Source organism: Mustela erminea, chromosome 9 (assembly GCF_009829155.1).
Source record: "Mustela erminea isolate mMusErm1 chromosome 9, mMusErm1.Pri, whole genome shotgun sequence".
In the NCBI taxonomy this organism is placed as follows: Eukaryota; Metazoa; Chordata; class Mammalia; order Carnivora; family Mustelidae; genus Mustela; species Mustela erminea.
In genome coordinates, this window is record NC_045622.1 from 75,080,479 (window position 1) to 75,107,401 (window position 26,923).

Sequence of the window (26,923 nt, forward strand, 5' to 3'; positions counted from 1 at the left end):
TTTTATAATTTTTTATTTTTTATAAACATATATTTTTATCCCCAGGGGTACAGGTCTGTGAATCACCAGTCTCTTCATTATTCTTAATAGGCCCTGAAAAGATTCTTCCTTAATCTCAGTTGTGGCTGTCTCTTCAACCAAATCATCCTGTTCTTGGTTACCTTTCTATCTCTGCATCTTGCCTCTTGAAAACTTACTGATTCTTGGACCTCCCTGATGCTGACCCCAGACCTAGGTACATTTTGGATTCGTCCTTCTCTCCTCCCTCCTTGTCTTCCTTCCTTTCTTCCTCTTCCTTTCTCCCTTCCATCTTTCCACTTTTCCTTTCTTCAGTAATCATTTGAGTATCTGTTATGGGCAAGAAATTGTGATAAGCACTAGGAAAACGAGAACAGAGTGTCTGTATTTCTTGCCTTCAATAGAGAGAGGTGAGACAGAGAGAGAGAAACACACACACACACACCCCTGAGTTATAGTGGAATTACCATATGCTAAGGAGCACATTACATAACTCATGAAGGGCAGGGAAATTATCCTGGAGGTAATAACCCTAATTTGTTACCCGCTGCGGAAATGAAGCTTTTTGACACTACTTTCTTTTCTTTTTTCTTCTTCTTCTTCTTTTTTTAAAAGATTTTATTTATTTAATGGCGAGAGAGAGAGATCACAAGTAGGCAGAGAGGCAGGCAAAGAGGTGGGGGAGAAGCAGGCTCCTTGTTGAGCAGAGAGCCTGATGCGGGGTTCAATTCCAGGACCCTGAGATCAATGACCTGATCTGAAGGCAGAGGCTTAACCCACTGAGCCACCCAGGTGCCCCTTTGCAAAGCTACATGTGTCCGTAAGGCCCCTCCTCCTATGGGGATGGATCTCTATCATTTTCTTGGCCGTAAGCTTTACTAGCCCAACCTGTCCCACAGCTTTCTGAAGCATGAACTGCCTATAGGTTTGCCCATAGGACAAGAAGGACTTTCTGGACCAGTATTTCTGACTAGCACTTGACTTTATTCAGCACATAGTTCCCGGAATAGGGGACCTAAATTAAATCCAGTTTTTACTGTTCCTGCTTCAATTTCAATTTAGTACAAAAACATGGCTAGAGGTGAGAGAACACATTTAATTAAATATTGTATGCAGCTGATGAATGTATACAAAAACATCACCCACAGGGTATAGATTTTTATAATGAGCCTCTTCCTTTGACTTTTTTTGACTTCCAACCCCTTTTTGAACTTCTGCTCCGAGAGGCCAGATTGCTCTCGTCTTGTACATTCAATTTGACAATAGGCTTTCTTGGAAGAGCTGAGTTCGTCCCGCTTGCTGTTAGCACAGCAGGGTCCATCCTCATGATGCTTCAAATCTCACAGTTATCCCGAACTGGCAGAACGATTCTTGACTCTCTTAATGAGACTCAGCACCCCAGCCCTGATGTCAAAGGGAAGCTTTTTCTAAAGTGTTCAAGCAGTGTCTAGTGAAGATCTTACTGTGTGCCATATTGTCAGTAAAACGACCAATATTTCCCATAACCTGAGCAATGACCTCGAATTTACTAAGGGAATTAACTAAAATGCAGTAATCTTGGCTATGCTTTCATGGACTACCAGGGACAAATTAAGGGTTGCAAGATAGATGATTTCAGGATGCCATTTATTTCTTTGGGTGACAAATATTCTCTCTTTATTCCTACCGCCATGAATGTATTTTAATGTATTTACTCTGTGATTGTAAATACTCAAACTTCTTTATGTATACATTATCGTCCTAAAACAGAGGTGACTTAGTTTTAGGGAAACTGAACATATTTCATCATCATTTCCTTCCCCCAGTACCACGGTGCCCTGTATGTGCATTGGTGGCTCATCAAGGCGCTGTAGGGGGAAGCTTTGTTGCACTGTTTGAGAGTTTCTCCTATCCCTGACTTGCTATGGGAGGGTCAACCAGGCTATAATCTTTACAGGGATGTTTTGCATTATAACTCAGACTTTATTGCAGTGCTCAAGCGGTGTACTTTCAAATTCGTGTTTCAAAGGAAAAAAGAATGATGCATTCCATGTAGAGAAACTTTGATGGGACTATTGTGGCTGTCCTACAGAATGAGGTTTCTCAGAATTGGTCAAAGGTGGACTGGTGGAGAGCCATTTTAATGGAGTCTCTTTTTTAACTAGTGAGTTTTGGATAATGTTTTCTGAAACTCCCCATGTACGCAAGTTCCCAAAGGATGGACAGTTCCAGATGAAACAGTTGCTATATATGAATTCTCTCTGAATCACGACAGACAGAAATAGACCAGATAGCTTCCTTTGGCCCTCTTTGTGAATAACAATTTTTATTTCCTGTTTTCAAATGACATACTTAGCTCCTAATTCTAGCCAATTTCAGCTGAAAAGGAGTTTATTAAAAGACATTGAGTGACACAAAGAACACACGGGGAAGGGAGATGATGAGGTTGGGGAATGGAGCAGTCACTAATAGAGCTTCCTGGGTGTAATCCATCATCGGCCCCCTTACTCAGAGGGGATGGAAAGACTGCAGAAAGAGGCAAGCCATTCCAGGTGTGTAGGTGGCAATTTTAATAAGCAAACAGAACTAACATATGAGGCTTGTCTTGGGAGTCAGAAGACAAAGGTTCCCCGCGCCTGCCTGCCAAATCTTAAAAGTTTATAGAGGGGGTGCCTGGGTGGCATGGTCAGCTAAGCGTCCAACTCCTGATTTCGGCTCAGGTCATGATCTCAGGGTCCTCGAATCAAGCTCCGCATCAGGCTCCATGCTCAATGGGGAGTCTGCTTAAGACTCTTTCTCCCTAGGGCACCCGGGTAGCTCAGTGGGTTAAGTGTCTGCCTTCAGCTCAGGTCATGATCCCAGGGTCCTGAGACTGAGCCGCACACCAGGCTCCCGGCTCAGCGGAAAGCCTGCTTTTTCTTCTCCCTCTGCTGCTCCCCCTGCTTGTAAGCTCTCTCTCTCTCGTGTCAAACAAATAAAATCTTTAAAAAAGTAAAAATAAAAAGATTCTCCTTTTGCTTCTCTCCTTGCGACCCCCTCAAACACTTAGGTAAATATTTTTTTTAAAAATTTATAAAAAGGCCTTGGGGCACATGGATGGCTCAGTGGGTTAAAGCCTCTGCCTTCAGCTCAGGTCCTGATCCCAGGGTCCTGGGATCGAGCCCCACATTGGGCTCTCTGCTCAGCAGGGAGCCTGCTTCCCTCCTCTCTCTCTCTGCCTGCCTCTCTGCCTGCTTGTGATCTCTGTCTGTCAAATAAATAAATAAAATAAAAAAAAAAAATAAAGGCCTTAACTAGGTTCACTCAGGTATACCACACAGGTGTTCCCAACTTCATAGCACTAGCTCAAGTCTGTGTCCTTGGAGAAGCCTCTGGAAGCAGGGAAGGCTAGCAGGACCCACATTCCAAGGCGGGGCTGGGGGTGAAGAGCCTCAATGTGCCAGGGTCCAGCTCACAGGTCAATCAGGGGTCACATTTTTTCCTGACATCCCCAACACTAAGAAACACAAAGCCTTGCTCCTGGAAGACCGATTAGAATTCATTACAAGATCTCACTACTAGATCCCCACTGATCTCGCCATAGCACAAGGGATGGTAGGCCATGCTGCTGTCCTCTAGAATCATCTCTGGTGCTCCCTACACCTTTCTGCCTTGGCAGCCTCAGGCGGAGCCATCTGATTGCTCAGGTGTAGGTCCCACTCCCTCGCCCCAGCAGCCAGGGAGTGGAATGCAGGAATAGCCGCCCTTCTGGCAACTTCCACAGTGGGAAGAAGAAGAAGCCCCGGCTTCCACCACTTTGGAGACTTAGCCTGAAGATGAAAGATGTTTAGATAGAAGATACCCAACAAACCAAACAGAAGAGCATGGGAGAAACAAGTGACAACTCTGTCAACCTATCGTCGTCATCATTTTTAATCACATTTTATTCACTCTATTTTTAAGAACAGTTAGAAAATAGAGTTTAATCACACTTTTTTTTTTTTAAGAACAGTTCAAGAATTGCTAGGACTGCACACATTCTAAATGTCAGAACTGAGATTTTTACCCCAGTGGGGTCCACTTCCCAAGGCTGAGCTTTTCCCCGTGAGGCCACTAACTCTTTGTACTTGACTTTCTCCTCGTCCAACCTGACATAGACCCGACACAGACTGGGATCCCTCATGCACTCAACAAGAATTCAGTTTCTGGGGGCACCTGGGTAACTCAGTGGGTTAAAGCCTCTGCCTTCGGCTCAGGTCATGATCCCGGGGTCCCGGGAATCCAGCCCCGCATCGGGCTCTCTGCTTAGCAGGGAGCCTGCTTCCTTTCCTCTCTCTCTGCCTCTCTGCCTACCTGTGATTTCTGTCTGTCAAAATAAATAAAATCTTTAAAAAAAAAAAAAAAAAGAATTCAGTTCCTGAGTGCTCTCCCAGGCTAGAACTAACGCCTGGTGTTGGGGATAAAACTGATGACCTCAGAATTGCCCAGCACTTCACAATCCCTGAAATCTGGATCCAGGGGAAGCCACAGGTGATTTCAATACAGAGCAGCCCAGGCGAGAACCTCTCATCAAATAAACCTCCCAGCTTCCCTCCAGAGGCAGTGTGGGTTATCTGCTAGGCAGGAAGTGCCTTTGAGAAGGAAGTCTTTGGGGCTCCCTAGCTTAGCTTCCTCTCAGGCACCGGCATGTGTGCTGTTCAGCCCCGTACGGTGTGGAAGTACAGCAGCGGGCACTGGACTGTCCCTGGGGTGGGTGTGTGTGTGTGGGGGGAAATGTGGGGGTGTGGGGGGCTGGACTGGCTGCCACAGTTACCAGCACCACATGTGGGGGATGGGGAAAGTTCAGTGCCGGGTCGAGGGAGATGTAAATCCAGATTTGTCACTTACCTTTAGCCGTTATCAAGTTGACATTTGGATTTCCGTCTGGCTGACTCCAGCGACTATCCCTCAGTTGGCTTTAAACTTTGTAGGAGAATAAAGGGAAGTTAAAACATCATTTATCCAGTCTAAGCCTTCGTCAAAGTGACAGGAGTTAGGAAGTTATTTGAGTCTCTCTTTTCCCTTTACCTTTGTCTTCCCTCTAATTTCTCTTCTAGAACATTCTTCCATAATATCCTCCCCGTCTCCCCCTCTTCCCTTCCCTACATTTATTCCTCTTTCTGCACTGGCTCTGTCGCATCTTTTTTCCCTCCTCCTCTCTCCGCAGTCTCTCTCCTCCCAGCCCAGGCTGTCCTCCTTTTTCCCTTTCTCCTTCCTTTCCCTTCTCTCTCCGACCCCCTTTACGCTTACCCCAACTCTCTCCTTGTCTCTTTTATTCCACAAATATGCCCTAAGTATTTTTATGTGAGATTTCCCTCTGCAGGCTGTGTACCCCAGTCTCACTGGTGGGGAATGATTGCCAGAGTAATTAAACAGGAGAAAGATGTATGGAGTGTGTGTACTGGTCTGAGAGAGGACAATATCTCTTGGTGGAGACTGTGGTCTGGTCTTGGTGTAAGGGCCTATTTAGCCAGAACGGCCCCACCCTGGTTGAACTGCCATTTTGTTGTTTATGCAGTAAAACTTAAATTGACCCTGCTTCCCTTCCCCCAGAGGATTTACTTAAGAAGAAGTCCCGGAAACCAGTCCCACTTAACAAAGTCCAAATACAAGGGTGGGTCAGGCCAGGTGGAGGTATTCAATCAGTGGGGGCACATACTGTCTCCTTAGCTACCAAGGAGTATGGGCCCTGCCCTTTGGGCACCTTTTGGGTGCCAATTCTAACCAAGGTGATAGGCTGGTTCAAATGTCTACTAAGGTAAATTGTAATTCAATTGGTCATCTAGCATGACTGTGCATCTTTCTGTGTGTGTAACAATTTCATTGGCTACCTGTGCATGGCCAAGCCCAACCACATGGCCTTTGCTCTATAAAAGTTAGTCTGGAAAGCGGGGAGGGGTCGCCCTCTCTTGTAAGAGGTGCATCCCCGAACGTTTGGTCTGATTCTTGATGCTTGGCGCGAAATAAATCTTTGCTTGATTTTTGCTTTGTATCAGTCTTACTCCTTTAATCACGGACCCGTTATTGGGGTATCCATTTTTGGGGGGACCCAACATTGGTATTGCTGGTGAAACCAGTGGACCAAATGATTATCTGGAGGTAATTTTCCCCTTCAGCCCTGACCTACCTCAGTCTCCTACTTTTTTGAGAAGAGACACAAAAGGAGTAGATGTTGAGGAGAGGTATGCAAACATGGATAATCAGGGTTGCAAAAAACTATTAAAGGCTGTTAGTGCCCAAATAGGAATATACTATGAAAAATACAGTCCTGATGTGGGGATTTTAAGGCATGGCAGCTAGTCCAGAAATTTCTCTTTCCTCTAAAGAGGAAAACAAAACAAAACAAAACAAAACAAAGGTCTTTACATGTCTAGCCTGGTATCCAAAAAGTTACTTTTTGTCAAAACTGGTTGTTTATATGATCTCTTAAGATCCATTAAACTTTTAGTTTGCGATAATGCTGGATTAGAACTTTACCCTCTCTTCTGATCATTTCTGATATAGGTGGCATGTCGCTGTAATCTTTTCCCATAAACTTACTAATTTAGCTCTAGAAATTCATGACTGCAGCTCCAATTCTTTTTCTTCTTTTTTTTAAAAAAGGATTTATTTATTTATTTGAGAGAGAGAGAGAGAGGGGTGAGCGTGATCGTGAGCGGAGCATGAACCAGAGGGGCAGAGAGAGGAAGAAAGAATCTTAAGCAGATTCCACACCTAGCCCCAATGAGGGGCTGGATCTCCCAAACCTGAGATCCTGACCTGAGTGGAAAGCAAGCGCCAGACCCTTCAGCAATGCCACCCAGGCGTCCTGTGGCCCCAGCTATTACCATCACACACTTTGCCCTGGTTACAACCTTCTGATTTTTATAATGGAAAATTTCAGAGAGGAGCAGAGCATTTATTTATTACAAAGGTTTTTGGAATGCTATCCTAAACTCATTTAAATTAAAGAAAACTACTTGCTAACGTGGGAGGACAAAAAGAAAGGGTGGGGGGAGGGTTAGAGAGGCATTGTCTCAGGAGGAGCGGAGAAAGGAGCCATTCAGGTGGAAGCGTTTGCCGTCAATTCTCTGTGAACTATACTTTCAAATTATTTAAGAGCTGTCATGTGGAAGATGTAATTTGGATGGCCTAATTGACCCCAGAAGGCAGGATCAGGGCCAATAAAGGAATATGACAGATCTATTTTAATTTAAGACAAAGCAGGAATTTCTAGAGTCTATGGGTCTCAAATATGAGCGAGACTGCATGAGAAAGTGAGAAAGTGGGAATATTTATAGATCCCTCGCTTATGTGCCAAGTACATACGTTACTCGATGCTTTAGCTCTTTTCATACTTCCAGTGGCTTGAAGGATGGGACCCCTCCAAAACAAGCCTATGTCTTAGTCCCCAGAACCTATGAATAATGGCTTCTTGTTTAAAAATTCTCTTTTAAAGATCTTAAGCTGATCTTCAGGGTGGGCCCTCAAGCCAGGGACAGGGGAGGTGCAGAGTAGAGAAGGTTATGTAAAGACGGAGGCAGAGACTGGAGTGATGGGACCACAGGACAGGGAAGTCGAGGAAGCCTGGCAGGCACTGGAAGCTGGAAAAGGCAAGAAAGGACATTGAAAGTCTCCAGAGGAACGCGGCCCTGCTGCTCCCTTGATTTCTGACCTCTGGCCTCTAGAACTGTGAAAGGTGACATGTTTTGTGATTTTTGTTTTTGTTTTCTTTTGGTGTTTTTTGTTTTGTTTTGTTTTGTTTTTTTAAGATTTTATTTGGTGCAGAGAGCGAGAGAGACAGAGATCACAAGTAGAGAGACAGGCAGAGAAGGCGGGGGGTGGGGCGGGTAGCAGGCTCCCTGCTGAGCAGGGAGCCCGATGTGGGGCTCGATCCCAGGACCCTGAGATCCTGACCCGAGCGGAAGGCAGAGGCTTAACCCATTGCGCCACTTAGGCACCCCGATGACATGTTTGTTATTTTAAGCCACAACGTTTCTGGAAACCCTAGGAAACTCCTTGCACGTCCTGAAACATGCAGTAGCCCCATTTTGCAGCAAAGGCAGCAAGGGACACAGAGGTTAGGAACTTGAAAGTCACAGTCCTGCAGCTCTGGCGGCAGAGCTGGGACTGGGAACAAGGCAGTCTCGCTCAGAACCTCCGTTCCTGGACACAATGGCACATTACTCTCCTGGTAAAGAGTTCCCTCTCTTTTGGGCTATTCAAATGGAGATTGGAGCATGAAATAAGCAGGAATAACTAGATTAGGATTTCCAAATACCAGTTCATTATATCAGATAAAAAACAAAATTCAAATTCTGAAATTCTACTGTAACCGCCTACAATTCAATAGATGGAGAGTGTTGTTGAGAATCTTTCTTTTTAAAGATTATTTATTTATTTGACAGAGATCACATGTAGGCAGAGAGGCAGGCAAAAGAGGGAGGGGGAAGCAGGTTTCCTGCTGAGCAGAGAGCCTGATGTGGGGCTCGATCCCAGGACCCCAAGATCATGACCTGAGCTAAAGGCAGAGGCTTAGCCCACTGAGCCACCCAGGTGCCCTGGGAATCTGTATATTTTTAAAATAGGCATCTTTCCAGTTAATTCTTCCTGTTTGTTTATGTTTGGGAACTGCGGGCCTTTTGCAGTTTTTTGCAAGCCTGAGTGACTGTGTTCCTATTAACCTCTCCTCATCGCCTCCTCATTGTGTGTCTTTTCTCCCAAAAACAGGAGACTGAGGAAAGTCAGGGCCAAAAGGGAAAATTAGTGACATTTTCTTCCATTTTTCTTGTATCATCCATGTGGCTTAAGATTGAAGAGTTGTTCTTTGACTCTGTTTCTTTATGAGCCAATATAAAGGTCTAAATTACTAGCTGAATAAGTTCACTGTTTTACTACTCTGTTTTACAACAAAATAAAAGAAAATAAAATAGGACATGTCCCAAAAGTAAGACTAGAGAAGGGGGAAGGCGCTTTCCTTGTCCACAGATAAGAAGCCTAATAATCACAGATGGAAAATCACTGTAAATAAGAGTCTGGAAATAAGACTAGACACAAGGATTTAACTGCTCTGGTGTCTTGGGAACTTTCCAGCAGACATCAGAAAGTGTTTTGTTTTTGTTTTTGAGAGATGGGTTTTCATGTATGTGTAGAATGCAACAGAACTGGACTCCTAGAATGCAACAGTTGAACTTTTCTTTTTAAGTAGGAGCCCGGGGCTTGAATTCACAACCCTGAGATCAAGTCCTGAGCTGAGATGAAGAGTGGGACACTTAACCGACGGAACCACCCAGGTGTCCCTTGAACATTTTAATGAGCAGAATTATTATCTCAAAAGTGAAGGAAAAACAGGCAGAAAGACGGTGACTTTTCCCATAGAAACAGAAAGGAGGGACAAATCGAAAGGGCAATTTGTATTTCTCTTCTAAGCAAACCCTGTTAGATCATAGCTTCAGAGACCTCCTCCAACTTGACCACGCCACTGGGCTTTAGAGCTGGGATTTGAATCTCTTTTAAAGTCTACACCAGCAGTTTAGTGACTGAGCACACATCAGAATCTCCTGGAAGGTTTGTTAAAACAGAATACTGGGTGCCACCCTCGGAGTTTCTGAATCTGTAGGTCTGGATCGGGACTCAGGAATTTGCACAAGTTCTCTGTGAACCATACCATCTGGGGAGGATTTGAACTGCTGCAAAGCATTCCTCCTGTTAAAAGGAATCCCAAAACAATTTGGACCAAAAGGTGAAATCTGATGATACTGGGCACGTTCGTTTAACATGAGTACAATTATTTAGTTGTCAATATTATAAATCCAGGGATTTCAGATGAAAATCTTTTTTTTTGGAAAAGATCAGAAGACCTGTCATGGCAAGTCAACTGAAGCTTTGTCTTAGCATCCTGTGTTAGAATGTTTATCTTCCTGCCATTTCAAATAGTTACTTTACCTGCTTTGCCCTACACTAAATAATATTACAATCAGTGACATTTATTGGATTATTAAGCAAATATTGGCATTTGCCAGTGCCCACGTGCTTTCCCTGTACTAACTACTGAGCCCTCACAACCCTCTAGGAGTTGTGTTTTTCTCAGAGTTAGATGATGGGGACAAATAGAACAAACAATCATGGCTCACACAATAGAGGTCCATTTCCACAGCTCCTATACCATAAGCTATGAGACCTTGCAAATGATAACCACACTAGCCAGGCACTGTTGGCAAGCGCTTTGGGTATGTTAACACCCGAAACCTTTATAACAACACTTGGAGGCACTATAACCACTTCTGTTTTACAGAAATGGAAACTAAGGCAGAAAGAAATTAAGCACCTTGACCAAGTGCATAGAGATAGTATTAGCAGAACAAGAACTTAACCCAGCCCACCTGACTTTAGAGTACACACCCTTGGGTTCTGCTGCAGACATTTATTTTTGTGACTCTGATCTAGGCCACGGCCTCCTTTATACAGATGAGGAAATAGAGTATTGGAGATGTAAAATGACTTCCTCAAAATTGCAGAATGAGTTAGCAGTACAGGTCACATGTATACGTATGAGTACCAGCAAGTAGGCTCACCATGACCCTCCGTGGGAGTTCTGGTTCATTGTCCTTTTAATACAAATGGCAAAGAGGCTAAATAAATGTTAATAAGATTCTATCCATTCTTTTATCTAACAGTGATCTCAAATGGCTACCTCAATTATTCTCAACCTGGCTGCACAGTGAAAGGTATCACTGAAAAATTGTAAAAAACATGATGCCTGGGTCCCACCCCAGGCCAATTACAGAAGAATTGGAGTGGTGAGTTTGTGACTTTTTTTTTATCACCCCGGGTGATTCTAATGTGCAACCAGAAAGAAGACCTGCTGGATTGCACTGTCAGGATATGCAGATTGGGTGTAATGGCTGGTAATTAGACATTGATGTTATCTTCTTCTGGAAGTTTTACAGGTTTCTGTAAAGACATCTGGTTCCATGTTCGAAGCCAACTGCCTCCCTTTAGCCAAATGCAATAATTGCTTGTTACTGATGTGTGTCCACAAATAATTGAAGAGTCTTACTTTGCTCCTGCTCCCATTAACTCCTGTGACTAAAGGAACCTGGGCTCTTCCTGTAAGAAGTAAACAAACAATCTGTGGAAAACTGCTGGCTTTTTTTTGGTTAATTTCCATGTTTATTACTTTTACCCCTTGTCCCCATCTAATCTGATGGTTCTTTCTGCTGCACACATGTGACTGACGTGTGGAGTAATGCTATAGAAAGTGTCATTTGTAAAGCTCTCCAGTCCCCAGGCTAGTTCTGATCCTCACGACATGTATGTGATTGGTCATTGTCAGTTCAATGGGGAGAAAAATTAGGAGATTTTGAAAACACAAATTCAGCCATACTAGTAATTTCAAGTTCTCTTCCAAATGCTATTCAGTCTTCCCGAGGTAAATATGAGAATCATCCAAGCAGTACTTTGGCAGCAAAACAACATTAATTTGAATAAGCATTTATAGTGTACTTTCTTCCTCTTCTATAATATTTACCGCCTTTTATTATAGCTGTCCTTTGAAGGACTGCTTTTCTGTGAGAATTTAGGCCCTGGAAATACAGGAAACATGTCTTTGGTCTTCATCATTATGTCCTACCACATTGTAAGCACTAAATAAACATTTTCTGAACTTATAAATAGTTAAGCGAATGAATATCTGAGCTAGGCATTCAAGACAAAATTAAGACCTGACTTCAGTCATTGCAAAGCTTATAAGATTAGGGAGGAAATAGAAACACTCAAGAATTATAATTCATTATGGTTAGGGCTATACTAAAGGGAAGTATAAAGAAGGAAATGTCTTCTGTAGGCTAGCAATCTACATAAATCACTTCTGCCCCCAAGATAGGAATGGCCATGAAAGTTAAAGTTTCTAGAATGTACTTCATTTTATGGATCTGAATGTGGGACAATGCAAATAATTTACACAATTCTGAAATAATACTGAATTTTTTAAAAATCCTGAAAATTAAAAGAAAAAAAATGAATCTAACTTTGGGTCAAGTTGATGGTACAGCAACAAAGATAAATCACTTAAAAATGATTTTGAAACCCATCTATTTGCATGTACATATTAGTTGAGTATACTAGGGATGAGCTCCCATAGATTTACCTCTTAACTCTGTGGTGTATTAATGCAGAATTGGTTCCCAGTTTGCTCATGCCTGCCTCTCCCCATGCTCTTGTCAGTCCCATACTGACTCTGGACTTGGTATGTGACTTTCTGTTTTAGTCTGCTAGGACAGCCTTACCAGAGTCCCACAGACTGGGTGGCCTGAAAAACAGAAACTTGCTGTGTCACAAATCTGGGGGTTGGAAGTCTGAGATCAAGATATCAGAAGGGCCATGCTCCTTTTGAAGGTGCTAGGAAAGGATTTTTTCCAAGACTTGTCTTCTAGTTTCTGGTAGTTCCCTGACTTGTGACAATAGGATTCCACTCTTTGCAAGGTATCGTCCCTGTGTGTATGTGTGTCTATGTCAGAATTTCCCCTTTTTATAAGAACATCGTGGATTAGGTCTTTTTTTTTTTTAAGATTTTATTTATTCATTTGACAGACAGACAGATCACAAGTAGGCAGAGAGGCAGGCAGAGAGAGAGAGGAGGAAGCAGGCTCCCTGCCGAGCAGAGAGCCCGATGCGGGGCTCGATCCTGGGATCATGTTAGGTCCTATTTTTAAGGGCCTATTGGATTAGGTGCTCACTCTAATATGACCTCCTCTTAATTTAACTGATTACATTTGCAACAAACTTAATTCCAGGTAAGTTCACATTCTGAAGCAGTGCAAGTTAGGACTTTGACCTATGAATTCTGGGGAAGACACCATGAAACTCAGGGCACTCATGGCACTTGCTTTGTTCAGTGAAATATTAGCAAAGGTGACAAAGCAGAGATTTGAAGTGTGCTTGTACCTTGGGGCTTGTTCTCTTCTACTACCTTTAGAAGCCTGCCACCATGTCCAGGATTAGCCTGCAGGATGTTGAGGGAGTCGTGGCCCATTTGCCCCCATGACAAATTCATAGCTGACCTACAGAGGCAAAGACACCCACGGGACTGGGGACTGGTCTAGGGGAGATGAGCAAAAGAACCACATTGCTAAGCCCTATTCACATTGCATTGTGACTTAAAGTGAGTCTTTTTTGAGTGCAGTTGACACACCATGTTACATTAGTTTCAGGAGTACAACATAGTGATTCCACAAGTTCACACATTATGCAGGGTTTACCATAAGTGCAGCCCCATCACTAATATCACTGACTATATTCCCTATGCTGTGCCTTTTATTCCTAAGACTGATTCATTCTCTGGAAGCCTGGAGCTCCCACTCCCCTGAGCCCATTTTGTGTTGCTTAAAATGACAAAGTTTTGCTATACAACAACGTATAACTAGTTGTGTGTTAAGAATGTGGGGAGAAATGAATCCGTTTCCACCTTTCAAATGTTCAAGCATTTCTATGAAGAACTTGCTGTTACCAAAATTGCTAAATTTGGTCTCGTAAATTTAGACACTACTCAACACTTGTCTCCAGGGGTTTCTTGGAGTGAACCAAGGAATTAAAACAAAAAAAAAGTTTGCTGATAAATTGTCTTGCTGTATTGTTAGGCAAAAAGGGAAAAAAACTCAACAAAAAGTTCGACACTATTCTTTTGTTCTATAGACATTATTTAAAGAATTGTCAGTTGTTCACTTATTTTTTAATTAGCAGATAGTTAAGCAAGTTTTTTTCCTTTTAGCACCTATAGGCAACAAAGTGCTTATAGAAAAGATTTTGTATATGCTAGTCATATCTTCAATATAAATATTATTTTACTCTACAGATTTTATAACACAGACTCATAATCTCAGAGTTGGAAAGGGCCCCAGATGCCACTTGTTTTAATTTCTTACCCATGTAGGAATATTCTCTATAACATTCCAGGCAATCTTTCTTCCTCTGCTTGCATGCTCCTCATGGTGAAAGGCTAATTGCCTCATGAGGAAGTGGATTTTGTTGTAGAATAACACCACTTATGAAAAATACTTCCTTGTCTTGACCTCAAATCTGCCTCCTCATCACATGCCCAGTTTTCTCAAAGGCTCTGTCCTTCTGTCCAATTTGCCGCTAGTCCTAGGAAAAACAGATATGTCTTCTTCATTGACCTTCACATACTAGAAGGCATACAACCTCTGCCTTGGTTTTTCCTTAACTGTAATAATAAATATTATAGATATAATGTTTTATCTTCTCTAAGAAGAGAAGTTCTGATAAGTCTAGAGTTCACCACCATTTTTTAAAAAGATTTATTTATTTTGCAGAGAGAGCATGAGCATGCACGTGTGGGTGAGCACAGGGAGAGCGAGAATCTCAAGGAGACACCCCACTGAGCATAGAGGCCGATGCAGGGCTTGATCTCACGGCCTTGAGATCCTGACCTAAGGTGAAACCAAGAGTTGGACACTCAACCAGCTGAGCCACCCAGATGCCCCGAGTTCACTACCATTCTTAAACAATTTCTAGAAGAACTGGACAGTGTGTTAAAAAGAACTTGGGGGGGAGCAGAATTCACCACAGAAATAAAATGAGATATTGCAAAACATCGCTGTTGTGTATACTCTTTCTGGGAAAACCTTAGTGAGGTCAAGAGATGTGAACTTTAAATCCCATATAGTATCTCTAACAAGATGGTGTCTCACAAATTATCAGGATATCTAGGGACTTAAACCCAAAAAACCCTAAAACTTCACTTTGTTGTCCAAGGTGAGCTCATTTGGGAAGTCAGCTATTGGAGATGAGGTTGATAGGAAGACTGTTATTTCCTGTGCCCTTTTCCAGGACAGTCAGAAACCTATTCCTCCGTCTGTATCTGCCTGGAGAGAGCAGATTGGAAGGAAGGCACTGTATCTGTCAATGAAGAGCATATTAATCATGGTTTTCCTTGGTTGCTCACGTGACCTAGGTTGGGTCTATCAAGGAGTGCATCTATCTTGGATCTTGCTGGGGAATAAAAACAACAAAAAACAGCCAATTTGTCAGAGAATCAGCAAAGGCTAGTCGGTGTTTTTTTCTCCTTTCCAGTGCCCAGCTCACTTTTGAAGCCTGTTAAATTAGGAAATAGACTCAAAAATCAGCATATTAAAGTTGTAAGTTCACAAATTCTTCAAATAGGCAGAAAGAGGTTCACATCCTGGCTCCTCCACTTGTTAATAATGTAAGCTTGAGATGAGTTGCCAAATCATTGTAAGTCTCTATGTCGATAACAAGAGGCAGAGGGTCTCCGGTGAGCCCGAATGAATGCTTCATTCCTTGAACGCGCCCCCACATCCTGAAGCAAGAGGCAAAGGCCCTGTACTTCTTACAACTATTATTTATGGTCAATTATGAAATCATAAAAACATTGAATATTGAAAGTAAAGCTGCTTCCTTAGAACATCAGAAATGTAGTTTATCTTTAACCAAGTCAGTGAAGCTGTATCAGAGGTGCATATTATGCTGCTAAAAAGGGGGCAGGACCGGGGCACCTGGGTGGCTCAGTGGGTTGAGCCTCTGCCTTTGGCTTAGGTCATGATCTCAGAGTCCTGGGATCGAGCCCCATATCGGGCTCTCTGCTCACAGGGGAGCCTGACTCCCCCCTCTCTCTGCCTGCCTCTCTGCCTACTTGTGATCTCTCTCTCTCTCTCTCTGTGTCAAATAAATAAAAATCTTTTTTAAAAAAGGGGGAGAGCAGGACTGAAGCAAACTTCTTAAAGCCAAGGCACTTCACTTTTGCCCCAGTGGCTTGTGATTGAGCACCACGTGACCAAGATTTGATTTCAGGTCTTCCACCTACGAGCTAGAAGTTCAGACCAATCTGGATTTCAGCCCCACCCACAGAATGAAAGGCTTCCTTTGTATACTCTGCAATGGTTCTTTCTTGTTCCTTCAATCTTTTGATTATTCCTGAAGCAGATAGGCAGGCACATGTATCTTCGTGGTTTTGAGTATGTAAGCCTTGTCTCCTTGGTGACAGCAATTCTCTTCTGTTTTATACAATTTCTCTTTCCCACTGTATAGAGAATTGGGATGAGGCAAAAATTATAGGTGTTTTGTAAGCCTATGTAGGATTGAACTGATTATGCTAAGAGAGATAAGCATGCATTAAATTCTCCACTCTTCAGACTCCTATCATTCAATGCATCGCTTAAATGGCACATCTTCATTGAACATTTCTTTTCCCCCCTCTGCTCCCCACCAAACACGCCACACTGTCCAACAGCCTAAAGACCAGCTGCTCAATTTTCTGAGTGTCTATAAATGGTCTAGCTTTAGGAAAGTAATGGCTTGCCACTCAGTTATTTAAGTGCCTGTCATTTTTCCTAGATTTTGAGAGTTTGGGGGGAAAATGCATATAAATCCTAGTCCATAGCCAGGTACCTGGGGCTTAGAAAACTGTTTATTAAATGAATGAGTAATGATAGTGCTGATGATGATGGAAGCTAACTTTCTGAGTATTGTCTATCGATGATGCCTTTTTCTAAGCTCTCTAAATGAATGAGTGGCTTTTATGGATACAGCCCCTCTACAACAAAGGTGCTATTATTTTCACCATTTTGTACATGAGAAAATTGAGGCACAGAGTGTTAAGTAACTTGCTAGCCAGTAAGATGTAGAGTCTGGGAATAAATACGATATTCTGTTATTAGTAATTAGTCATTGAAGACTTTTCTATGTTGTCTCTTCTGAAGGAGGAAAAGAAAAATTGATGAGAGAATAAAATGGTCACCCCTCCCCCCATACACATATATCTACTTGATCATTAGCACATTGATCCTGTTTCTGAACTGAAATCTCCACATCTATGGGGTATTATTCCTCACTCTGACTTTAGAGTGGTAGGCAGGATAATGATCTCCAAATACTGAGCCCAGTTTCTAATCCCTGGAACCTGTGGATATGCTGCTTTTCATGGTAAAAGGGACTTTGCAGGTGGGATTAAGGATCTTGATATGAGGAGAATATGCTGGGTTATTGAGGTAGACTCAATGTAATCACAAAGATCTTTATAAGTAAAACTGAGAGGAAGAGTCAGAGAATTGAAGATTGTAGGCAGGTGGCTTTGAAAATGGAATAAGGGACCATGAGCCAAAGAATGCAGTGGCTTCTTGAAGCTGGGGAAGAAATGAATTATTCCGTAGACCTAGAAGGGAAACAGCCTTTTCCATGCCTTAATTTAGCCCATTGAAACTTAGTTCAGATTTCTAACGTCCAGAACTGTAAGAGGATAAATTTGTTTCACTTTAGGTCATGGAAGTTTGTGTCTTGGGGAAATTTGTAATGACAGCCACAGGAAGTTAATTGGTCAGATGTAGTGGCCTCTGATGGTATATTTACTGTCAGACTTAAAGGAGTTTGGTTTGATAGATTAGTTGCTACTAGGCTAAGTAGAGATTGTGAACCTCTCTGTGGAAATAGCACGTAGATACAGATTTTGATGGGAGAAGGGAAAATAATTAGTCTTGGAATTCTTTCTGGCTGGAGTTGAAAGGCAGTCTGCTCTGGGTGGGTTTTTTAAAAAATCAACATATAGTGTATTATTCGTTCCAGGGGTACAGGTCTGTGAATCATCAGGCTTACACATTTCACACCACTCACCACAGCACGTACCCTTCCCAATGTCCAGAACCCAGCCATCCTATCCCTACCTACCTGCCACCATATCCCCACCCCCACCCCCCAGCAACCCTCAGTTTATTTCATGAGATTAAAGTCTCTTATATTTTGTCTTCTTCCCAATCCCATCTTGTTTCATTTTTTCCTTCCCTACCCTCCATGACCCCTGGCCCTGTCTCTCAAATTCCTCATATCAGAGATCATATGATAATTTTCCTTCTCTGATTGACTTATTTCACTCAGCATAATACCTTCTAGTTCCATCCACATCATCACAAATGGCAAGATTTCATTTCTTCTGACGGCTGCATAGTATTCCATTGTATATCTATACCACATCTTTATCCATTCATCTGTTGATGGACATCTAGGTTCTTTCCATAGTTGGGCTATTGTGCACATTGCTGCTATAGACATTCAGGTGCACATGACCCTTCAGAGCACTACATTTTTATCTTTAGGGTAAATACCCAGTTGTGTGATTGCTGGGTCATAGGGTAGCTCTACTTTCAACTTTTTGAGGAGCCTCCATACTGTTTTCCAGAGTGGCTGCACCAGCTTGCATTCCCACCAACAGTGTAGGAGGGTTCCCCTTTTTCCACCTCCTAGCCAACACCTGTCATTTCCTGAATGGTTAACTTTAGCCATTCTGACTGGTGTGAGGTGGTATCTCACTGTGGTTTTGATTGCTATTTCCCTGATGCCAAATGATGTGGAGCACTTTTTCATGTCTGTTGGCCATTTGGATGTCTTCTTTGCCAAAATGTCTATTCATGTCTTCTGCCCATTTCTTGATTAGATTATTTGTTCTTTGGGTGTTGAGTTTGATAAGTTCTTTCTAGATTTTAGATTCTAGCCCTTTATTTGATAAGTCATTTGTGAATATCTTCTCCAATTCTATCAGTCATCTTTTGGTTTTGTTGACTGTTTCCTTTGCTGTACAAAAGGAAGGGCAAAAATGAACTATTGCCCTAATGCCTAATGCCTAAATGCCCTAGCGCCTAATGCTCTGGGTGTTTTTAAGTCACTGAACCGTTGCTTTGGTTTGGAAAGAGGCTCATTTGGAGAGTATATTGCCACTTCTGAGGCAAATGTCATTGAAAATTGTGGGAGGATAGGTGGACACAGAAATGACACTGAGAAGACTAGGAAACCAACCCAAGGGAGCTGGGTAGTGAACACTTCTACTATGCAGGGCCCAAGGGGAAGTGAACTCTGATATCATTTATTGAGGTGTCATTGAGCAGCCCTGACTCAGCACAGAGAACACTCTGACAAGAGCCTCGGCTCTAGTAACATCTGAATTTAAGGCAGTAATCCTTCATGCTGGGGCAACCTCACTGTGCGAAAGAACAGCAATGAGTGATCTTCATGGTGTGTGTGTGTGTGTGTGTGAGAGAGAGAGAGAGAGAGAGAGAGATGGAAGCATTCCCAGTCAGTGAAAGAAAGACTATTCAGGAACTGGTGTTGAGACTGCTGATCAACAACACTTGGAGAAAGAATTAATCCATGTTGTTTCCCACAGTTTATCAAGAATATAACTGTGGGTGGGTTAAGGGTTAAATACATAAAGAGAATTCATATAATCTTTTCCTCAACTGTGGAGCTTCTGAATATTGATGTCTGTAGGGACTTTCTAAGCTGAAAAGCTACAGAATAAGTACAAAAGAAAAGACTAGCATTGAACTAACCAAATTTGAATTTAATAACCAAATTTAAGAGGCAGGCAACAAGTGAAGGAAGAACAATGCATCGCATATGACAGCATCTTTCTATAGTAGAGAGCACTCATGCAAGGAAGGGAATAGAAGCCCCTAGTAGATACATATGTAAAAGACATGGACAGTTCATAAGAGGAAATTCAATTAAAAACAAGTGGGAAAATACTCAGCCTCACTTGTAATCAGAGATATGCAAATGAAAACGAGATACTATTTTTGCTTATCAAATCTAAACGTTTTCTTTTTAAAAAACCTTGTAAAATCTGTAAGAGCTTTCATATGCTGCTAATGGGGTGTGAAATTGCACCATTTTTGAAAAGAGTCAAATTTGAAATTTTTTCTAAACAAATAATTGTATTATAGAAAGGTCTGATACACAAAACTCTCTAACAGAGTATTTTTTGTAATATCAGAGCACTGAAAAACCTCTTGAACATTTAAAAGTGCAATGAAAGTTTTTTAGAGAATGGATATTGTCTAACCAGAATAATATTCAACCATTTAAGTATTCATTCACAAAGTGTATGTTACCAATTAGTTACAAAATAAAGCATATAGAATTATATCTCTATAATTTTTCAATGTTTTTGGAAACCTCTGTATAGGAAACAAAACTGGTAAAATATGTTAAAATGTTAATGTGAAGAGACTTCTACAAATTCTTGCTTTTCTGTGTTTTCTTTTCCCTGGTGGTCCCATTTTATTTAATAAGCATGCACAATTTTTGTAATCAAAAAATAAACATTAAACAACCTCTGTCTGGTTCTATTTAAAAAGGAGACCTCATGTAAGCTTGGATGTAAAATAGGAAAAGAAGATGTGATTCTATTAAGAAAAGACCAGCTGAAAAAACTGTAGAGTATCATAGCTTATATCTAACAGGAACATGTAAGCAATGCAAATGGGTTTCAAGCAAATGTTCAATGGGGATCAGAGAAGGGTTTTGTTTTAAGAGTAGAATACTGTTTCTTTTGGAAAGGGAAAATGACAGTGTTTCTTAGGCACACACCAGCCGAACCTGTTGCCACCTCTCCTCTCTTCATGCTTATGCCAATTATGTGAAAAACACCCAGAAGGAAATAACTAGCCTCTCGATTGCTTGTCTTGTAAATTCAAACCTATAAATTGATAGCAAATGTCATCGTATGAAGTAGAACCCAAGAATGCTTAATTAAGTCTCTGTAAGACTCCTAGCAAACTAGAAAACTGTACAGAGGCATAGTATTTACAAGCACCTTGATATCCATTCACCTGTGGCATTTTATGAATTATGAAATGAATTTCATTTTAAGTTATTGCATTTGCTATAATAATTGGAGAGGTGTTCTGCAGTGACACTGTAGATGTGGAGAGCTGGGTGAGTTCAACAGCAACCTGTTGCCTGATCCTGAAAGTAATCCAATTAGAACAAATCCACTTCCATTTGTATTTCATGCAGGGCGGCCAGGGGTGGAACTAGCTCCTTTTTCCAAATATGAAACATTCACATAGTTGGGAGTTGGTTTTCTTCCTCCTCTGGTAGGGCCAGAGTTAGAGGGCTCCACTGGGAAAAGATCTGGAAGCCTTTCTAAGCTGGGGTTGTGGTGTTGATAATCAGTCCAACCAGCTGCCCACAGTTATGCCTCCATTTCCACGTCTGTGGATTGCAACAGGTGTTACCTGTTTCACAAAGCAGCTGCATCTAAGAGCCATAAACCGCCCACTCTACCCCCTGCACAATCATCCATCCCACAGAGCTCATCATTGGTTTTTGAAAGCCACAGTCCCTTTTAATGCATCCCTTGCTGGTGAAGAATTGCTTGGCAGCATGGGCTATTATAATGGGTCCACCATATTCAATGAGATTGTCACCATCTGTTCCACCTTTCAATGACCAAAGCACATGGAAATCAAAAGGCAGAGACATCAGAAATCCTGGATGATATTTTCCGTTCATTATGTCTCTGGCCTGATGTGGGCTTTAAGAATTTCATTTGAAACACGTTGTAGGATAAAGCACACTTCCTTTCTATTACTGAGATGCAATTAGAATATCGGGATCCAGGGCTGGGAGAAAATTCCTCCATGTGAAATACGCATGGGCACAGTCCCCCTAACCTCCAGTATGTACTGGAGATTCCTGCTCAGCTTTTGAAGGTCACCTAATGTTAGGCGTGAAGGGATTATGTAGTAACTCCCTGAGCCTATATTGCCAGGGCAACCGGAAGTGGAGTTGTACAAGTAGGGACCGTAGCATCGATGTTTCCATGTTTCTGCCCAACAGGCAATGGGCTTTCAGCAAGACTTAAAGCAAAAAGTGGCTGTGCCCACTGAAGTGATTGTGTGTGCGCGCGTGTGTATGCAAGGGAGTATTGAAGGAGAATGAGGACCGAAATCAGGGATGGGAAATTATCGCTGATCCTAAAAGACAATTAAGGTGCCAGAGACAGCACAGAGACAGCAAGAATTAAAAGTAAAACACTCAAGTTGAACAAACAGTGCTTTAGCAGGACCCAGCCATTCTGGAGAGTAACAGGAAATGACCCAGTGCAGGGAGCTGACATCATAAGGGCAACTAGTTCCTGAGGATCCACATCAATGGGACACGGAAATGTTTTTTAAAAGAGGCCAGATATATATTCTCAGCTCTCTGTGTTATGAAGCCACTGTTCTAGGTGAAGGAAGGCTGGAGACGAGGGTAGAAACACATGGAATGTGGTTTAACGCTGGTCGTCTCACCCGCGTCTCTATCTGCGTGATTCTCCGCACGGTGTCTTCATCCCCAGTTCAGGGTCCTCTGTTCTTTCCCAAGTCCTATGCGAAGGAAGCCCTCTGGTTATTTATAGTGTCTGCATACTTGACTTAGACGGGGGTAAAACTGTAAAGTTGTAGACCCACGTTCAGTGTTAGGTTTGTCCAACGCTTTTCTTCATGTGCGTAAATGGATTCTGTGTTTCCCACCTACTCCTCCTGTCCCCAGAGAGTGGGCACCAACTGCATTGTCAGTACTCACTCCTGAGTTGGCTAGGTTTGCGGTATGTCTAGCTGGCCAAGCATAGGATGGGTTTCAGTGTGGGTATACTTGCCAGCTTTAACCTATTGATGATAGTGAGATAGAACTACCTGTCCTGTATTTTTGTTTTTGTTTTTAAATCTAATGGAGAAATGGAGTGCATAGATATATTTGATAAGGTTAAAAACTGGGAGCCTAACCAGGGGCCCCGACTCATGACCGAAGGACTATCAGCAGATTGTGTATACCTGAAAGTTTTTCCCTCTGCATAGCCAATAGGATGGGTCTTGGTGCCCCGTATGAAGAACACTATTGGCTATTCTGTGTCAACCATGTTTCAGTAACAAAATAAAGAATAAAAAAAATGCGAATGGCTGGCTATCCCATTCTTCCTTTTTGCTAATAGTAATAATTTGTTTCACATTTTATCTGCATGAAAAGTCATTTACAGCCATAAATTTGGGACCTGTATTTATTGCTTAACTACTCATGTATTTTGAAAACCAGCTTTACTAAGGTCTAACTGAGGTATAAACCGCAAATACTTAAATTGTACAATTTTACAAATTTTGACGTGTGTATACTCTTGTGAAATCATCACCACAATCGAGAGAATAAACATAATCCTCACTCCCGAGATTTTTCTTGTTCTCTTTTCTAACTCCTCTCCCTAGACCCTCCCTACTCCTCTTACCCAACAATTGCTGATCTACTTTTTATCACCATAGATGTGTTTGCATTTTCTAGTTTTATATAAATGGAATCATGCAGTATGCACTTAAAAAAAATCTGACTTCTTTCATTCAACCTAAAATTATTTTAGGACCCACTTCTGCTGTGGTAATTCTCAATAGCTTGATCCTTTTTATTGCTGAGTAGTAATGGTATAGCTATACCATTATCCGTTTTGTTTATCCATTCACCTGTGGATGGATGGCTGCGTGGGCATTTACAGGTTAGGGCTATCATAAATAATGTTGCTTTGAGCATTCATCAACAGGATTGCACATTTTAATTTCCTATAATTTTTATATTTCACAGCGGGAACTCAAACTAAATCAACACTTTTCTGGCATCTGGAATGGACATATACAGCTTTCCTGGAATTTATGAAGCCGCCTAACAGGTGTCAGGTAAGCAGAAATTTGGCTCATTTATTTGCTAGCTCTTTCTCTCTAATGATTTTTTTTTTTTACATGAAAACAAAGATGTTGCTGTTTAACCAACAAACAAAAATATATTAGAACAGCCACTAAATTTAGTCTCTGATTCAACCCTGTAAAATAACACACACAGCAACAGAACTCAGGCTGTTTTTCAGTAAATGATTCCAATTCTTCAATTTTAAGATGCACGTTTTGCTGTATTTTAACCTTTTAAAGACGTGGATGCCTCTTTTGATTGTTTTGTACGCTTAATATAGAGTTTCTCTTCCCCCTCCTTAAATGTCTACCAACCAATGAATGGAAAAACATAAATGGTATGGCCATATGATGGGATAGTATTCACCAATTAAAAGGGAAGAAGTACTGATCTGGGCTATAACAGAGATAAAACTTGCAAGGATTATATTGAGTGAAAAGCAGTCACAAAGGTCACAGATTGTCTGATACCATTTGCAGGAGATATCCAGAATACACAAATTCATACATACAGCAGAGTAGTAGTTTTGGGGGGCAGAGAGGAGGAGCAAATGAGTGGTTAATGTGCATAAGTGTTGCTTTTGGGGGCAGTGAAAAAATTCGGGAACTGGATGGTGGCAATGGTTGCATAAGAACGTTGTGCATGTACTCAATGCCACTGAATTCATACTTCAGGTTGTGAAAATGAATTTGATGTCATGTGTATTTTATCACAAGAAAATAGGAAGGAAAAATGATCTTAAAAGATATGTTACATTAGAGATTTGGCATGTAACTGATGAGAAATTGAAACCACGGACACGGTATGACTTAGCATCTCACGAGTGGCAGACTGGCGTTAACTGTGTGCACGTGCTTTTGTACTCTGCCTGGGTCTTGAATGCACTGCGGTTAAGTTCATGTCTTTCGCAAAGAAAAGAAAACTTTGTGAAAAAGTTTCACAAAGAAACAACTGCCGTTGTTTCAGTGTTTTCATTGAAAAATATGAACATGCATTGAATAATACCGGATTTATCCCTGTGAGAGTTTTGGGGGGGCTGGCCAAACTAGTTTAAAACCCAGGACAACCTGTTTCCAGTTGTGTGAAATGGTAGCCTCTCTGATTTAGTATTTAACCTTGCAAACAGGACATGAGGCTGATATGACTTATTTCAACAGAGTGACTGAATTACATGTATAAAGTGGCCAGCCTAAAGCCTGGGACATAGAGTGGCTGTTTAACAAGTCTAATGTTTTATCTGCTGCCCACTCTTCTGAAATATATAGCCATTAATTACACACGACAATATAAAATACCTCTATCTCTCTTGCGTGGAGGAACTTAACACAACTTGTGGTGGGGACATCCTGCTTGATTTCCAGAGTCTCTCCTTATCAGATATATTGAATGCTTGCTAGCTTTTCTCCACCCGTCTACAACAATTGTGTCTTGTAGGCAAGAAACTCTGAAGACCTAATACAAACAAATGAAAAGGAAAAGTACTTTGATTCAAATATCTAGGGTAAGATAGAGACTCCTAAAGAAACTTAATTAAAATCTAAATCAAAATGGATATTTGACAGGGGAATAGGATCTGGATGTCCTACCTTATAACAAATAAATATTCCATTTCAGTCAGGAATGAACTACTAGGTAGCTTAGTAATAAAGCATCCAAGTGCAGAACCATTTGAAGATCGACTCCTCTCTGTCCTGAGTAGAGCACTCAAACCAATCCAATTCCATTTACTAGCTATAGTTTATATCCCCAGGTGAAAAGATGGGCTTTACATTTCCATAGAAGATTTGCAATAGGAAACCATTAGTGCCCAATCTTCCCACGCAGTGAGCACACAGGGCATATATTTCAGCTTTTATATGAACCAAATTCATTTATTCTGCTTTTCTCTACAGAAATTTGGTTGTGCTTTTTTTTCAGAGGAAAAGGTAGGACACATTCATTTCTTTCAGGTTAGTGGAAGATGGTGGCTGTGATCAAACTGGTCCCCAGCAGCGTGGGCTTTTACTTTATAACAAGCCGGAACTCAGGTTGTGAGTGTGGCCACAATAAGCTCTTCCTGCAGGAACGTTAACCTAGCTTCCAATCTCCGATCCCTGTCCAGGAGCTAAAACTACCTCATGCCTTTTCATCCATGGGCAAAGCAAATAATCAGATGATTCAATCATCTTATCCTCATGAATAGTGGGATTTGAACTGTGTTCCTCGGGCTGGAAGCCAGAATAAAGTATATGGAAAGTTTACTGGGTTAGTAAGGGAATTTCTATGTAGTGGACTGGTAAAAGAATTAAGAGGTTCATGGAGCTACTCCTTTAAGACAGATGGTAGAGAATTAAATGGTACCAATCATGTGCAAAGAATCTGGATTATTAGTGATTTGGGCAGTCTCGACGTATAAGGAAGAGATGGTGCGATGTGTGCCATGGGAGTAACCACTCTTCCAGTTCCTTCTCTTAACATGTCCAGTCCTTGTGCCCATGGCAAACCCTTACAGAGACCTTCCCCAGTGAGGCCACAGGAGACTTCTCTACATAATGTTCCTCACAGCCTCCAGTCATTCTGTGGAAGTTCATGGGTATGTTGTATGTATTCCTAAACTAGAATGAACTTACCGAGAGTGCCTTCTGTATGCTGGTGAGAATCATGTACATTAGGAATATGGTGATGTGTTATAGAATCTTTGTATCTTTAAACAATTCTAGTTTCTGTTCCTCATAAGTCCTTGAATGTGAGGTCTAGTTTCTGTGGTGCGTGATGCCATAGTCTCCTGGATACTTATTTGTGTAGGTAGCTAAGACCTACCTAAAGAGCTGTTCTTTATCTGCACTGGGATCTGAGGCAGACATCTCCAAGGGCCTCTCTTCTATGAGCTCTTTACTTCACTGAGTTTCAAATCTAATGTCTTGGCATAAAACCTACAGTGTATCTATAACTATGACCTATTCAATGAGGGTTAAACTGATCCATGGGCTTTGGAAATAAATGATCTGAACATGAATCCTGTCTCCTTAACTTACTAATAACAGGGGGACCTTGGAAAAGTAATTTGTTTTCTCCTGTGCTTCTAATCCCTTATCTGTAAAATGAGAGTACCACTAGATTTATCTCACCATATTTGGGGAAGGTATTAAATAAGTTCATATAGGTAACGGTATTAGATCAGTGCCTGAAACATAGTAACTATCCATGTAATCTTAGATTGCTTAGCTATGTAACATAGCTTATACTAGTTGTAATAGGACATTGACTTTTCAGTGAAAATGCCTGGAGTCATCCAAACTTGGTTCCTGTTAATGCTGTGAACTTGGACATGTTACCTAATTGCTCAAAGTTTCAGTTTGCTTAGCTGTTAAATGGAAACAGCACTGCATGAATTTAACTTGTTGCAGAGGATTTGATTACATATTTGATGTAA